This window comes from Cherax quadricarinatus, chromosome 52 (assembly GCF_038502225.1).
Source record: "Cherax quadricarinatus isolate ZL_2023a chromosome 52, ASM3850222v1, whole genome shotgun sequence".
Taxonomy (NCBI): Eukaryota; Metazoa; Arthropoda; class Malacostraca; order Decapoda; family Parastacidae; genus Cherax; species Cherax quadricarinatus.
The window spans coordinates 28,691,706-28,708,658 of NC_091343.1; positions in this window are offsets into that span (position 1 = coordinate 28,691,706).

Here is a 16,953-nt window from a genome sequence, read left to right on the forward strand (position 1 = left end):
GGGTAGGGTTGATTGGGGTAGTGCAGTTGTGAGGAGGCAGGTGAATTCGTTAAAAATTTGCGGTCTTATTTATGCAGACGATCTAACTGTGGCACGCATGGAAAACTCGCTTAGGATGGTAGAAAGGATTCAGGGACGCTTGGGTGCATTGCGACCTTATCATTTGACCCTTGTGCAGCGTGCCATTGTTATTAATATCTTACTGTATAGCAAAGTATGGCACGTGGCAGCCGTGTTCCCATTAACTGGGCCAGCAATAACGAACATACTTAGGAAGGTTTTTAAATTCTTGTGGGGTTCGAGCTGTGATTGGATTAAAAGGGATGTGGTAATGTTACCTGTAAGTAAGGGGGGGCTGGGATTGCTGGACTTAAAGCGGAGGGTCAAATGTGTCTTCATTAAAAGGGAGGTGATGAGGGAAAGTGTGGGGGGGGGGGGTTTGGCCAGGATCCATAACAGATTGCAACGGATGTATACAGGAGTTGAGTTGCATGAGTGTGAAACTGTGTTGAGGGCTCTGGCGTGGGATCGAGAGCCAGCAAAGGTTAAAATAGGTAGGTTGTGTAGATTGTTAGCCGGGAGGGTTGTAGCGCCTGTAGAGGGAATTTTCCCCATGTATGCATGGGGAAGTATATGGAATAGGTTGAGTAGGATGAGGTTGCAACCTCGTGTTCGGGATGTAATGTATCGTTTTCTGCACGGCATTTTACCGTCGGGTGTGGTTCTACGGGATAGACGAGTCGTTGACGGGGGGGAGTGTGGGATATGTGGTGGGGAGGAGTCGGCTTTTCATGTAGTATATTTTTGTGATGGAATGAGGAGTGTCAAGGGGTGGTTAAATAGGGTGATAAATAGGATAGGAGGTAAAGGAATTTCTGTATTGAGAGCATTAAGTCTCGACGTGGGGGGTTGGGAGGAAAGTGTAATCAGAGCTGTGGGATACATTATGGCAGATTATATCTATATAGTGTGGGGATTGCGGGGGAAACAGGTTACTGAGGTGAAGAGGAGGGTGTTAGCGGTAACGTTCTATAAAACGGTATGTAGAAATAAGGAAATTTATGGGAGGAGGTGGGTGAAGGATTTTTCAGAGGGATATAGGCAACTTACGTTACAGGTTTTATTAGACTTGTAATATACGAGGGAGGGGAGGGTACGATTGGAAAGTGTTGCTGGGGTAGGGAAGTCATGGGTGAAAACAGGGTCGCCTCCCTGGTAATGGATGACAACAAATGTTTGCGAGAGTGTTGGATGAGTGATGCGTGAGTGAATATGTGAACCACGGGTGCTGGCACCTGTGGAGCTGGCCAGTTTTTTTTGTGTGACATGGACTATACACTTATTATACATATTGTGTGTGGTAATATTGATTTACGGTAATGGCATTGTAATTTGGAGTTTTGCTATAATAATTGCATGTATTTGCTCCAACTTGTTTTCTAGGTGCCTTGCACTGCATAGTGTTGATGCTGTGATCATGCACGGTGTCCAGAGATATGATGTGATATGTTTGTATTAATGTCTGTGCATTATTGTTCGTCACTGGTGATCTGCAATTTTCAGTTTTGTTTTGAGAGTAAAGAGGTTAATGCACGTCAGATAGTGTAAATAAAGTTGGGCAACAGTGGTGTTATAGGTTTTTGTGGTTAGGTGCGTGCTAGGTACAGTCTTTATGTGTTACTTATGTCATGGTTATATTTTATGTTGTATTGTACTCTTGTCAATAGCACTATGTTATGTCCATATAAGCTGTATAGAGCTTGAATGTCATAGTTGAAGCTGTGTTATTGTTTTTAACACTGGAATTGCATGTTTAAATGTGTAGAAGCTTACATGTGTTGGATTTTTGAGACTAAGTTTATACCTATGGGTTTGTAGTAATTTTGTATGTCTTTGTGACTTTTCTATATCACCATTGTTGTGTAATACATATTGTTATGTAACTGAACCATTAGGACAATTACATAAATTAATGTTTTGATCATTGCTGTGTGACATTAGATTAGGCAACATTCACTGTTTATAGCATGTTAGGTTGTAAATAGTGGGGTGGTTGGATAACCACGGAGGGGGGGGGGGTAATATGTCTGTATAATATGTTCAGTGCAATGAATTGCATGGTCTGTAGTCGATTATTAAGTACCATTTCGAGGGATGTGTATATAAAAGTGTTGTTCATATCATGTAATTCTGTTGAGTAGCTCCAACAGGTTTGGGTTAAGTGATAGGATGAGGGAGCAGGGAGGGGGGGGTGGTGTACCCACACGGAGTTGTAAGTGTGGTGTGTAATATTAGCTGTAGGGAGGATTGTGTTAATTTATAGACTTAAATGAGTTTTATATATTATATTTTTGTAATGTCATGTTTTAAATAAAAAACAAAAAAAAAAAAACAAAGCTGCCTGCCACTGGCTAATATTGAATTTGTATTTATTTATCTATCATATGTCCTCAAAAATTATGTTGGACATACAATAAATAGCATACAAATATATTACAGACGCCCAAATAAATAATAAATGATAATCTAAGAAGTGGTCGTCGGCCGAACACTGAAGCAGTGTTCCCAAAAGTCAATAATTTTACACTCTCTCTGGTCCATTAACACTATAGAAAATATGTGTATCACTGGGATAATTCTAGAAGGACATTCTACTCTTATCACAAAACTTGTAGAGCGAATTTTCCCACAAATCAAGCCTTCCCCCTTCTAAAAATGAATTGATCCTTAGTAATATACTTGGCTGCTCTTTCCTCGAGATCTCGACGAGGCTCGTGGCATGATAGGCAAAGTTCTCGTTTCCCACGCTGGGGGGTACGGGTTCGATTCCAGTCAAGATGGCTCTGGTGCCCTGGTGGGTAAAGCTCTCGCTTCACACGACGAGGGTCTGAGTTCGATTCCCAGCCAGGGTAGAAACACTGGGCGTGTTTCCTTACACAGGTTGCCTATGTTCTCCCATCAATAAAATGGGTACCTGGGTGTTAGTCGACTGGTGTGGGTCGCACCCTGGGACACTAACCTAATTTGTCCGTAATATTCAGCATAACAAGGGGCTTTATAGTAGTATGTCACTGATGTCAGCTGTGGTCTGCATACCATGTACATGAACTTGTAGGAAATAAAGGTATTTTTAAGAGTGGAAACACTGGGCGTGCTTCCTTACACAGGTTGTCTATGTACACCCATCAGTAATATGGGTACCTGGGTGTTAGTCGACTGGTGTGGGTCGCATCCTGGGAGAAAATTAACCTAACTTACCCGAAGCGGCTTTCTAAACAGCAGTATGTCAATGATATCAGCTACGACTGTATACCTTGTACATGTACTTGTAGAAATAAAGATATCGTTATTATTAAAGAACGAACTGAAGGGGTTTTCACTGCAATCATTCAACAATGAATGTTTTACAAACTGGTGAAAAGATTTATGCAATGCCACTATATATAAATATATATATATATATATATATATATATATATATATATATATATATATATATATATATATATATATATATATATATATATATATATATATATATATATATTATTATCACACTGGCCGATTCCCACCAAGGCAGGGTGGCCCGAAAAAGAAAAACTTTCACCATCATTCACTCCATCACTGTCTTGCCAGAAGGGTGCTTTATACTACAGTTTTTAAACTGCAACATTAACACCCCTCCTTCAGAGTGCAGGCACTGTACTTCCCATCTCCAGGACTCAAGTCCGGCCTGCCGGTTTCCCTGAACCCTTCATAAATGTTACTTTGCTCACACTCCAACAGCACGTCAAGTATTAAAAACCATTTGTCTCCATTCACTCCCATCAAACACGCTCATGCATACCTGCTGGAAGTCCAAGCCCCTCGCACACAAAACCTCCTTTACCCCCTCTCTCCAACCTTTCCTAGGCCGACCCCTACCCCGCCTTCCTTCCACTACAGACTGATACACTCTTGAAGTCATTTTGTTTCGCTCCATTCTCTCTACATGTCCGAACCACCTCAACAACCCTTCCTCAGCCCTCTGGACAACAGTTTTGGTAATCCCGCACCTCCTCCTAACTTCCAAACTACGAATTCTCTGCATTATATTCACACCACACATTGCTCTCAGACATGACATCTCCACTGCCTCCGGGCTTCTCCTCGCTGCAACATTCATCACCCATGCTTCACATCCATATAAGAGCGTTGGTAAAACTATACTCTCATACATTCCCCTCTTTGCCTCCAAGGACAAAGTTCTTTGTCTCCACAGACTCCTAAGTGCACCACTCACTCTTTTTCCCTCATCAATTCTATGATTCACCTCATCTTTCATAGACCCATCCGCTGACACGTCCACTCCCAAATATCTGAATACATTCACCTCCTCCATACTCTCTCCCTCCAATCTGATATTCAATCTTTCATCACCTAATCTTTTTGTTATCCTCATAACCTTACTCTTTCCTGTATTCACCTTTAATTTTCTTCTTTTGCACACCCTACCAAATTCATCCACCAATCTCTGCAACTTCTCTTCAGAATCTCCCAAGAGCACAGTGTCATCAGCAAAGAGCAGCTGTGACAACTCCCACTTTATGTGTGATTCTTTATCTTTTAACTCCACGCCTCTTGTCAAGACCCTCGCATTTACTTCTCTTACAACCCCATCTATAAATATATTAAACAACCACGGTGACATCACACATCCTTGTCTAAGGCCTACTTTTACTGGGAAATAATTTCCCTCTTTCCTACATACTCTAACTTGAGCCTCACTATCCTCGTAAAAACTCTTCCCTGCTTTCAGTAACCTACCTCCTACACCATACACTTGCAACATCTGCCACATTGCCCCCCTATCCACCCTGTCATACGCCTTTTCCAAATCCATAAATGCCACAAAGACCTCTTTAGCCTTATCTAAATACTGTTCACTTATATGTTTCACTGTAAACACCTGGTCCACACACCTCCTACCTTTCCTAAAGCCTCCTTGTTCATCTGCTATCCTATTCTCCGTCTTACTCTTAATTCTTTCAATAATAACTACCATACACTTTACCAGGTATACTCAGCAGACTTATCCCCCTATAATTTTTGCACTCTCTTTTATCCCCTTTGCCTTTATACAAAGGAACTATGCATGCTCTCTGCCAATCCCTAGGTACCTTACCCTCTTCCATACATTTATTAAATAATTGCACCAACCACTCCAAAACTATATCCCCACCTGCTTTTAACATTTCTATCTTTATCCCATCAATCCCGGCTGCCTTACCCCCTTTCATTTTACCTACTGCCTCACGAACTTCCCCCACACTCACAACTGGCTCTTCCTCACTCCTACAAGATGTTATTCCTCCTTGCCCTATACACGAAATCACAGCTTCCCTATCTTCATCAACATTTAACAATTCCTCAAAATATTCCCTCCATCTTCCCAATACCTCTAACTCTCCATTTAATAACTCTCCTCTCCTATTTTTAACTGACAAATCCATTTGTTCTCTAGGCTTTCTTAACTTGTTAATCTCACTCCAAAACTTTTTCTTATTTTCAACAAAATTTGTTGATAACATCTCACCCACTCTCTCATTTGCTCTCTTTTTACATTGCTTCACCACTCTCTTAACCTCTCTCTTTTTCTTCATATACTCTTCCCTCCTTGCATCACTTCTACTTTGTAAAAACTTCTCATATGCTAACTTTTTCTCCCTTACTACTCTCTTTACATCATCATTCCACCAATCGCTCCTCTTCCCTCCCGCACCCACTTTCCTGTAACCACAAACTTCTGCTGAACACTCTAACACTACATTTTTAAACCTACCCCATACCTCTTCGACCCCATTGCCTATGCTCTCATTAGCCCATCTGTCCTCCAATAGCTGTTTATATCTTACCCTAACTGCCTCCTCTTTTAGTTTATAAACCTTCACCTCTCTCTTCCCTGATGCTTCTATTCTCCTTGTATCCCATCTACCTTTTACTCTCAGTGTAGCAACAACTAGAAAGTGATCTGATATATCTGTGGCCCCTCTATAAACATGTACATCCTGAAGTCTACTCAACAGTCTTTTATCTACCAATACATAATCCAACAAACTACTGTCATTTCGCCCTACATCATATCTTGTATACTTATTTATCCTCTTTTTCTTAAAATATGTATTACCTATAACTAAACCCCTTTCTATACAAAGTTCAATCAAAGGGCTCCCATTATCATTTACACCTGGCACCCCAAACTTACCTACCACACCCTCTCTAAAAGTTTCTCCTACTTTAGCATTCAGGTCCCCTACCACAATTACTCTCTCACTTGGTTCAAAGGCTCCTATGAAGATTGAGACACTTGTGCAGCATACAAGATTGATGGACTGAACACATCGACTCCAGGCTGAGGGACTGATTACCTCATACTCCTCCTCTCCTTACGCCTTCCTCTTTGTATTGGACTGATGAAGCCACCGTGTGGCGAAACGTTTCCTGAATAAAGATTCTCATATGCTGCACAAGTGTCTCAATCTTCAACTTGTCGGTTTTTCAAACCATTAATCACAAAGGCTCCTATACATTCACTTAACATCTCCCAAAATCTCTCTCTCTCCTCTGCATTCCTCTCTTCTCCAGGTGCATACACGCTTATTATGACCCACTTCTCGCATATAACCTTTACTTTAATCCATATAATTCTTGAATTTACACATTCATATTCTCTTTTCTCCTTCAATAACTGATCATATAACATTACTGCTACCCCTTCCTTTGCTCTAACTCTCTCAGATACTCCAGATTTAATCCCATTTATTTCCCCCAACCGAAACACCCCTACCCCCTTCAGCTTTGTTTTGCTTAGGGCCAGGACATCCAACTTCTTTTCATTCATAACATCAGCAATCATCTGTTTCTTGTCATTCGCACTACATCCACGCACATTCAAGCATCCCAGTTTTATAAAGACTTTTTTCTTCTCTTTTTTAGTAAATGTCTACAGGAGAAGGGGTTACTAGCCCATATGTAGTATATATGAGGTAGTATATATGAGGTAGTATATATGAGGTAGTAGGTTGGTAGACAGCAACCACCTAGGGAAGTACTACCGTCCTGCCAGATGACTGTGAAACAGAAACCTGTAACTGTTTTGCATGATGGTAGGATTGCTGGTTTCATTTTCTGTCTCATAAGCACGATAGATAACAGGGATATCTTGCTACTCCTACTTACACTTTTGTCACACTTCACAGACACGCACATGCATATATATATACATACATCTAGGTTTTTCTCCTCTTTCTAAATAGCTCTTGTTCTTCTTTATTTCTTCTATTGTCCATGGGGATGTGGAAAAGAATCTTTCCTCCGTAAGCCATGCATGTCGTATGAGGCGACTAAAATGCTGGGAGCAATGGGCTAGTAACCCCTTCTCCTGTAGACATTTACTAAAAAGAGAAGAAGAAATACTTTATGAAACTGGGATGCTTGAATGTGCGTGGATGTAGTGCGGATGACAAGAAACAGATGATTGCTGATGTTATGAATGAAAAGAAGTTGGATGTTCTGGCCCTAAACGAAACAAAGCTGAAAGGGGGTAGGGGAGTTTCGGTTGGGGGAAATAAATGGGTTTAAATCTGGAGTATCTGAGAGAGTTAGAGCAAAAGAAGGGGTAGCAGTAATGTTGAAGGATCAGTTATGGAAGGAGAAAAGAGAATATGAATGTGTAAATTCAAGAATTATGTGGATTAAAGTAAAGGTTGGATGCGAAAAGTGGATCATAATAAGCGTGTATGCACCTGGAGAAGAGAGGAATGCAGAGGAGAGAGAGAGATTTTGGGAGATGTTAAGTGAATGTATAGGAGCCTTTGAACCAAGTTAAAGAGTAATTGTGGTAGGGGACCTGAATGCTGAAGTAGGAGAAACTTTTAGAGAGGGTGTGGTACGTAAGTTTGGGGTGCCAGGTGCAAATGATAATGGGAGCCCTTTGATTGAACTTTGTATAGAAAGGGGTTTAGTTATAGGTAATACATATTTTAAGAAAAAGAGGATAAATAAGTATACAAGATATGATATAGGGCGAAATGATAGTAGTTTTTGGATTATGTATTGGTAGATAAAAGACTGTTGAGTAGACTTCAGGATGAACATGTTTATAGAGGGGCCACAGATATATCAGATCACTTTCTAGTTGTAGCTACACTGAGAGTGAAAGGTAGATAGGATACAAGGAGAATGGAAGCATCAGGGAAGAGAGAGGTGAAGGTTTATAAACTAAAAGAGGAGGCAGTTAGGGTAAGATATAAATAGCAATTGGAGGATAGATGGGCTAATGAGAGCATAGGCAATGGGGTCGAAGATGTATGGGGTAGGTTTAAAAATGTAGTGTTAGAGTGTTCAGCAGAAGTTTGTGGTTACAGGAAAGTGGGTGTGGGAGGAAAGAGGAGCGATTGGTGGAATGATGATGTAAAGAGAGTAGTAAGGGAGAAAAAGTTAGCATATGAGAAGTTTTTACAAAGTAGAAGTGATGCAAGGAGGGAAGAGTATATAGAGAAAAAGAGAGAGATTAAGAGAGTTTTGAAGCAATGTAAAAAGAGAGCAAATGAGAGAGTGGGTGAGATGTTATCAACAAATTTTGTTGAAAATAAGAAAAAGTTTTGGAGTGAGAATAACAAGTTAAGGAAGCCTAGAGAACAAATGGATTTGTCAGTTAAAAATAGGAGAGGAGAGTTATTAAATGGAGAGTTAGAGGTATTGGGAAGATGGAAGGAACATTTTGAGGAATTGTTAAATGTTGATGAAGATAGGGAAGCTGTGATTTCGTGTATAGGGCAAGGAGGAATAACATCTTGTAGGAGTGAGAAAGAGCCAGTTGTGAGTGTGGGGGAAGTTCGTGAGGCAGTAGGTAAAATGAAAGGGGGTAAGGCAGCCGGGATTGATGGGATAAAGATAGAAATGCTAAAAGCAGGTGGGGATATAGTTTTGGAGTGGTTGGTGCAATTATTTAATAAATGTATGGATGAGGGTAAGGTACCTAGGGATTGGCAGAGAGCATGCATAGTTCCTGTGTATAAAGGCAAAGGGGACAAAAGAGAGTGCAAAAATTGTAAGGGGATAAGTCTGTTGAGTATACCTGGTAAAGTGTATGGTAGAGTTATTATTGAAAGAATTAAAAGTAAGACGGAGAATAGGATAGCAGATGAACAAGGAGGCTTTAGGAAAGGTAGGGGGTGTGTGGACCAGGTGTTTACAGTGAAACTTGTAAGTGAACAGTGTTACAAAAAACGCGATTCTAAAAGCTTAGAGATCTCCAGTGAATACTGGAAAGGACTGCCCTTCTAGCATCCAGCCTGTTACTGGGTTTTCGTAACAAGTAGTCAGTATCCTTGTCCAATTATCCATTAGAATTCAGTATGATTCAATAGTGCTTCAGGATTACAACTGGTAGGCTACTAACTAGAGAAAATAAAATTTAATAAATTTATTAAGTATCGTCTAGAGGTATATTATCAAAGTAAATTAAATTAATAATAATCAAAATAATAATAACTTCTCTCGAGTACAGTAGTATTGTGCTGAAAGCACATATCACATATTATGTCTTAAGTACCGTCTGGTACATTATCATTTAATAAGATATTGCAAATATGTACAAGTAAGTTTGTGTGTATGTGTGTAAGTGCTCTAAGTAGTTCGTTATGTCTCACGACTCGACTAGACTTAAACAAGTGACTGACAAAGTCCTCAAATAAACTAGCTTCTTGACCAAGGCAGTCAGAACAGCCTGCTTGAACAATAAAAAGAATGCTAAGCCTAATAGCAATACAACAAGCAACTGCGACACAGAATCAGGAACAAGGAGATAATATAACAACACTAAGTAGGGACCATCTGCAGATCATCCACAAAAGTCACAAAACTCCCATACTACTGAATCTAAGTTCAGCATAAGAAAATCCCGACTGTGACAGTACACAGAAACCAGTACAAATTAGGTCAGAAGCTACAGCTCAGGACCTGAGTTACTCAAAGTGTCTATGAGACACAACCTCAGTACAACGTCGAAAATCACTAAGTTTACACAATGTTCTGTGAACAGTCTCCAGAACTAACAAGAATAATGAGACAGACGATCTGTCCAACCACCAAGAGAGTCTAGACCAGACTGAATACTTCAGGCGAGGTGAGGACACCCCCCCCTCCCTCGATCACGTGATAGCTCCGTGGACAGTACTGCCCAGCAAGAAGCCGGCAGGGAAACGAGCAAAGAGTGATAATTACAGTAGTTAGACAATCAAGACTTGAACTGAGCATATAATATGTTACATCCTACCTAACCAAAGGAAGCTAAGTCAAATAACAATATAAATCAATACATTTACGATTTAGCTATTATCGCAAATACAAGCAATATAGAATTATATGAAAAGGTAATAATTTTTTTTTTATATTTTATTTAAAACCATACACAAACATGAGGCACAAGAAAATTCAAACAAATATATTGCACTGAATGAAAATCCTGACATCGGATATTGAAACAATACCTATTACCATTACATTGTTAACATTATAACAACTATAACCAATACTATATCTGATACATGTGTATAAGTTAACAATAGTAAAAATGCAACCTAATTCTTCATCAAATTAAGCATTCTATCTCTTAATTAGCTCGGAATTGATATATGTACAGTACAATTATCCTTCATTTTTTTTTTCAAATTCCTTCTGCTCTGAACACAAGAAAGGAATATAGAATAAGAATGGACCTACATAAATTTAGAAACCTCATATGCAAACCACTACAATAATCAGCACAGGTCTATTGATACATCCCTCTCTTTATGAGAATACGTTCAATTTTTTTCCAATAAATTGCTTGCCATAACAACATTGAACCACCTTGTTATAATAAATAGTCTTGTAATGTCAAGAAGCATTACACCATTATCATAAGTTATACCATCTACCTAAGCCTAGTATTCCTACTACAATATGATTATCGTAACAAGCCATAAATTTACCAAAAGCCCACTAACTATTCTAAATCGTTGATGTACATATTTACAACGAATAAAAAAAAATAAAAAGAAAATCCCACTCTTCTCATTAAACAAAGGTAAATATTTCTGACTGTCAGTTCTCCTACATGTGCTAAACAAAGGTAAATATTTCTGACTGTCAGTTCTCCTACATGTGCTAAACAAAGGTAAATATTTCTGACTGTCAGTTCTCCTACATGTGCTAAACAAAGGTAAATATTTCTGACTGTCAGTTCTCCTACATGTGCTAAACAAAGGTAAATATTTCTGACTGTCAGTTCTCCTACATGTGCTAAAGTAAATATTTCTGACTGTCAGTTCTCCTACATGTGCTAAACAAAGGTAAATATTTCTGACTGTCAGTTCTCCTACATGTGCTAAACAAAGGTAAATATTTCTGACTGTCAGTTCTCCTACATGTGCTAAACAAAGGTAAATATTTCTGACTGTCAGTTCTCCTACATGTGCTAAACAAAGGTAAATATTTCTGACTGTCAGTTCTCCTACATGTGCTAAACAAAGGTAAATATTTCTGACTGTCAGTTCTCCTACATGTGCTAAACAAAGGAATTTTAATATAAAACATACTGACATATTTAACACATTCACATCCACCTTCAATTATAATGATACCTCCATTCAACTAAGAATAATGCAGTCACCTGTATTAACTCCAAGAGTACAGAAATTTTTCCGTTAACAAATCTTAGCAATATTCATCATATTGCCTCCATCGATAAATACATTAAAAGGAAAAAAACAACCTTAAAATATCAAAACTACCTATTTTCTAATTTACACCATTTAAGTTGTGCTTTACATAAGAAAAAACTCTGTAATTAAACTGAAAATAAAGATCTTTTTACCATTTACAATTGAATCAAAATCATTAAAGACACCTATAACATATTTGAATCTCATTGAAAAATTTCATCATTAAGTCCTTGAAATGATTTATACATGAAAAATAATAATAAGCAATCGTAGTGCATCACTTCCAAATGATAACTGTGTAGTTCCTGAAACCCTCGGGGCAATAACCCTATTGCCACTAGATATCAAAACTCAATTATACATCCATAAAAACAACTCTCCATGCTCACTCCCCATTCTAGGAAAATAGCCCGTTGTATCCCCTTACCCACTTTGCAAATCCCATAAATCCCTTAATGTGAAATTTCTATAACCCTCACTAAAATCTCTCTCCCATCTCCCTCCATACACCCCTTTATTCCTACACTGTGTCCTATAAAAAGTTTCTGCCAACGCATTAATTCTTGCACGCACGTCCGCCTCCCTCATAGCCCACATCATATATATATAATCCGTAATCATATACCCAATCGCATTCTCAACCCTTTTATTCACCCCAGTTATATCTAAACTTAAAACCCTCAAGACCTGCAAACCCCCTCCCCCCACTAACCTTAAAACCTTACCCATCCAAACCCTTATGAGTTCAATACAATCGCAAAAATACACCGTATGATAAATAGTCGCCAATCCTCCACAATCCTTGCATTCCCCATCCTATCGTATTCTTTTATAGAATAAAACCATTCCTGACGGCAAGATTCCATGTAAAAATCTATACATAACTTCTCTGACTTTAGGTTTTAAACGCAATTTGTTTAAACGCCCCCAAATATTACACCAATCATACATCGGATAAACTCCTTCTACCGCCGCTACCACAGCCTTACCATCTACCCTATCAAGATTTCTCAATTTAATATGTGAAGGATCCCTCACGTTTATGAAGACCCGTAACATTGCCTCACCTATCATGAACTCCCGACCCCCCCACCACCGTCGTATATCCTGATGTATCCTATGAAGACCGTCTTCTTTCGCCCCCCCCCTCCCGCTTATAACTACGTTTTAAATACATACTTATTATCCTCTTTTCGACATCTATAAGACCCAGCCCTCCACGGCCAACAGGGAGCGTGACAACCGCTCTACTTAACCATTCGCTCCCTGTTCCCCAAATGAATCTAAAAACACTTTTTTGTAACCTTTTTAACTCACAACGAAGTATCGGAAATATTACTGTAACATGCCATAGTTTACTATATAATAGCACATTCGTTGTAATCACCCTTTGTTGCAAACTTAAATTAGCAGCTCTTAAACCACCGAGGCGCTTCAGAACACTATCAACGATACGCTCGGAATTTATTTGTTGTGCTAACTTGATATCACTTACATAAACGATCCCACATATCTTTATTTGGTCCACCCTTTCCCACCTTTCAACAACCATTCCTTCCTCACGTGACCCTTTTCCAAGATTCATATACTTTGTTTTCCCTGTATTAATCGTCATGCCAGTAGCCTTTTCAAAAACTTTCACTAACTTTTCTACCCGTAGCAAATCCATGTTTTCTCTCACCAAAATCGTCGTATCGTCGACATATCCAACAATGCCCGCTCCCCCACCCCTTACATTACCCATCCCACTTGCTTCCAATAAAACCCTTATCCCTCTATAAAAGGGATCTTGAAAACAAGCAAAAAAAATTTGTGAAAGGGGACAACCTTGACGCAAACCCCTTCCCATCTGAATTCGATCTCCCAACCTCCCATTCACCTGCACACGCAAGGTTGCCTCCTGATACATTAATTTGGCCCATGATATAATTTCCGCCCTAAACCCCTGCCATCTCATGATCTTCCATAACGTCTCCCGTTCCACACTATCATATGCCGCCTCCCAATCTATAGCCAATACCCCCCCCCTCCCAATCTTACTCTTTCTTCAATAAAACTTCTAATCATACCGTGACCTTCATACATTGACCTGCCCGGCACCCCATATTGTCCCTTGTCAGTCACTTTGCCCAGGACTTTTTTTTATTCTGTTAGCCAAGATCCTTCCAAAAATTTTATAGTCCCCACATAATAACGAGATTGCACGATAATCTTTAACCGTTAATGGCTCACCTTTAGGAACTAGGACGACCACAGCCAACCTTTGTTGTTCCCCTAAAACCCCATCCCTCTTCATTATATTGAATAAACGTACCAAAAACCCCTTTAAAACGTTCCAATTTTGAAGATAAAAGTCGCTGGGCATCCCATCAATTCCTGGCGCCTTATCTAATTGCGCCCCAGATAAAGCCTCCCAAGTCTCACACTCCGTTATCGGCCCTCCCAACATCAAACGATCATGCTCCATCAGCTCACACTGCACAAATCTACCGATTGACTGCAATGCAATTTCACTTATTCCAACACTTTGCGTTTTCAATTTAACCCAAGCATCAATATACCCACTCATACCCTCCGTCGTCGTCAACACCTGATTCACTCTATACCCCTGCATACCTACCTGAACATTCAACCCCATTAACTCCATTGCCTTGCGACGTCTGTGTTGATTCCTCAACACACACGCCGACGGCCGATCTCCCCACAAAACCTCTTCGATTCCACCCTTAAGCCTTTCCCCATCAAACCTTTCGTTTTGTAAATTTCTTAGTTGCTCCTTAATTCTTTCAATTTCTATAACAGGATAATTAGCATTCGCTTGTACATAGCAGTCGCGCAACTGCCCCTCTAAATATCGTTGGAACCATACTGTAACTGATTATATCTCACCCCTTGACTAATATAATATTCCTTAATTCGCTTTTTGGCTATCGTTTCCCACCAATTAACCAAAGCCACATCTCCTGGTGCTTCAACCACAAGGCGTTCCCACATATGCCCAAAGACAAACGACTTTCCTCTCTCTTCAATAACTTTACATTCAATTTCCAAAATGATGGACCCCACCTAGGCACACCCTCAATATCTACATCCATTACAACTCCTCTATGATCCGAAAAAACCACATTTATCACATTCACTCTCCGCACTGTAACCGCACAAGACACGTACATTCTATCCAATCTCGCCACATAATCTCGTCTAATGAAAGTATGCTCCACCATGCCACCCCCCCCCTCCACACACATCCATTAAACCCACACTCGTCAATAAATCTCCCAGGAACCCCAAGCAACAACCCGCTCCTCGAGGCTCCACATCTTTTCGTCGTATTACACAATTCCAGTCGCCCCCTATTATCGCTACATTTGGTAAACTACGTAGATAATATACTAATACATCTTGTACAAAATGTGTTTTAAGTCGTACATCTCCCTCGGCCGGCCCATATACACATACAAAACTTATGTGTACTCTACCCCATAAACCATCCACCCTAATCACTCTCCCCTCCCCCCTTTCACTATGCCGTACTACAAACGGGCTATTTTCCTTTACCAGAATGGTGACGCCCCCTTTTAACCTCGTCGCATATTCCATATACACATCGTAACCAACCATTTCTAACACATATCCAATTCTGTAATTGTGTTCTTGGATAAATACCACATCCACATCTAGACGCACCAAAAATTCATTAAACCACTTTCGCTTCCACTCAGATCTCAAACCGTTAATATTTATTGTCAAAACCTTAAAGTCAATTAATGGGATTTTCCTTTCGTTCTAGGTATAGACTTTTCACTTATACATTTTACAACACCTCTATCCCTCCCCCCTTTTTTGGGAACCACCTTGATAAACTCTTGTTTCGTGGATTCACTGTTCCCTTTCCTCTGTACCTCCGCCCAAGACTTTTTCCCTGGCCTTTGGGCAGGAGTAAGCACGTCGTCTGAGTCCGATGGGGTCGCAGTTCGCTTTCGCGTCCTACCCTCCACCTGCATTGGGATTTCTTTGGTACTATCGTGATGCACCTCCACTTCTGCTACATTCACCATCATACCATGCGACACACTAGACTCAATGCTTCCATCTGTCGCCTCACCATGATGCTCAACCGATCCCAAAATTGCACCTGGATCCTCCACACGGTTGACGATCGACTCGTCTAACAAAACATCCAGTGCCTTCACTAAAGACGCCGCTACATCCTCTTCCCCCATAGTGGGCAGAGTCTCTTCAAATACTTTATTTATGTCCAATGACGGTGATTTTCCTCGCTGTATTGCATCCCCCAAAGCATTCTCCTGTTCTTTTTCTACCTCATCACTACAAGATGACCGTTGTCGAGACGGGTTAGCATAAGACTGGTCTCGTCCCTCACCTTCCTCGACCTCTTCCGATTGTTGCTGTTGCGATAGTTGGAGATTCCCACAACACTTACCACACTGCGCCGCTATGTGGTCATACGACCCACACAGCCGACACGTACGACGTTGCCCTGCATATGTTACATATACTTGAGTTCGAAATGCTTGCAGCATAGCATAGGATGGTATGGGATGGCGTAAGGTCATTTTGACTGAATATGTTCCCTCCAACGCTCCAGCATAAGGCCCAGCGGCCCACCGACCTGCAGAGGCCATATAAACCGTACCATAATTATGTAGTTCATCTTTTATAACAAAATCAGTCGCCTCAAAAGGCACTTTCCTGATTTTTACCCATGTGTAATGTCGAGATACATCATGAAGACGTACTGATACAGCTGAATTGACGGCTATAATGGTCTCTTGACACTTATCAACCACCGCTTCGTAGACATTTGCTTACGTCAATTTAACGAAGATCCGTGTCGTCCCATTAAGTGCTACACCACATATCTCTTCATTTGCGATACCGTAGGTATCACGGATAATCGCCGGTAGTAACAAATCCATCGTGGCTCCCGTGACAGCCCCACGGGTCAACTCAACGCAGACAGTGTTGATGCGCCTGCTGCTATGCAGCGCCATGTTGGAAAATAAAGTTTTCACCAGCTAACGCCAGGGGTAGCAGCTCAAACAGGTAAACTGCGCAAAAGCCAACTCAATCAGGAGCGTCTGCGCAGCAGGTCTGCACGGCCCGGAAGCGATGCGAACAATTGGGTAATAATTATATATATATACATATTAATCATTGCAACCCATTCAGGGATTGCAACAAA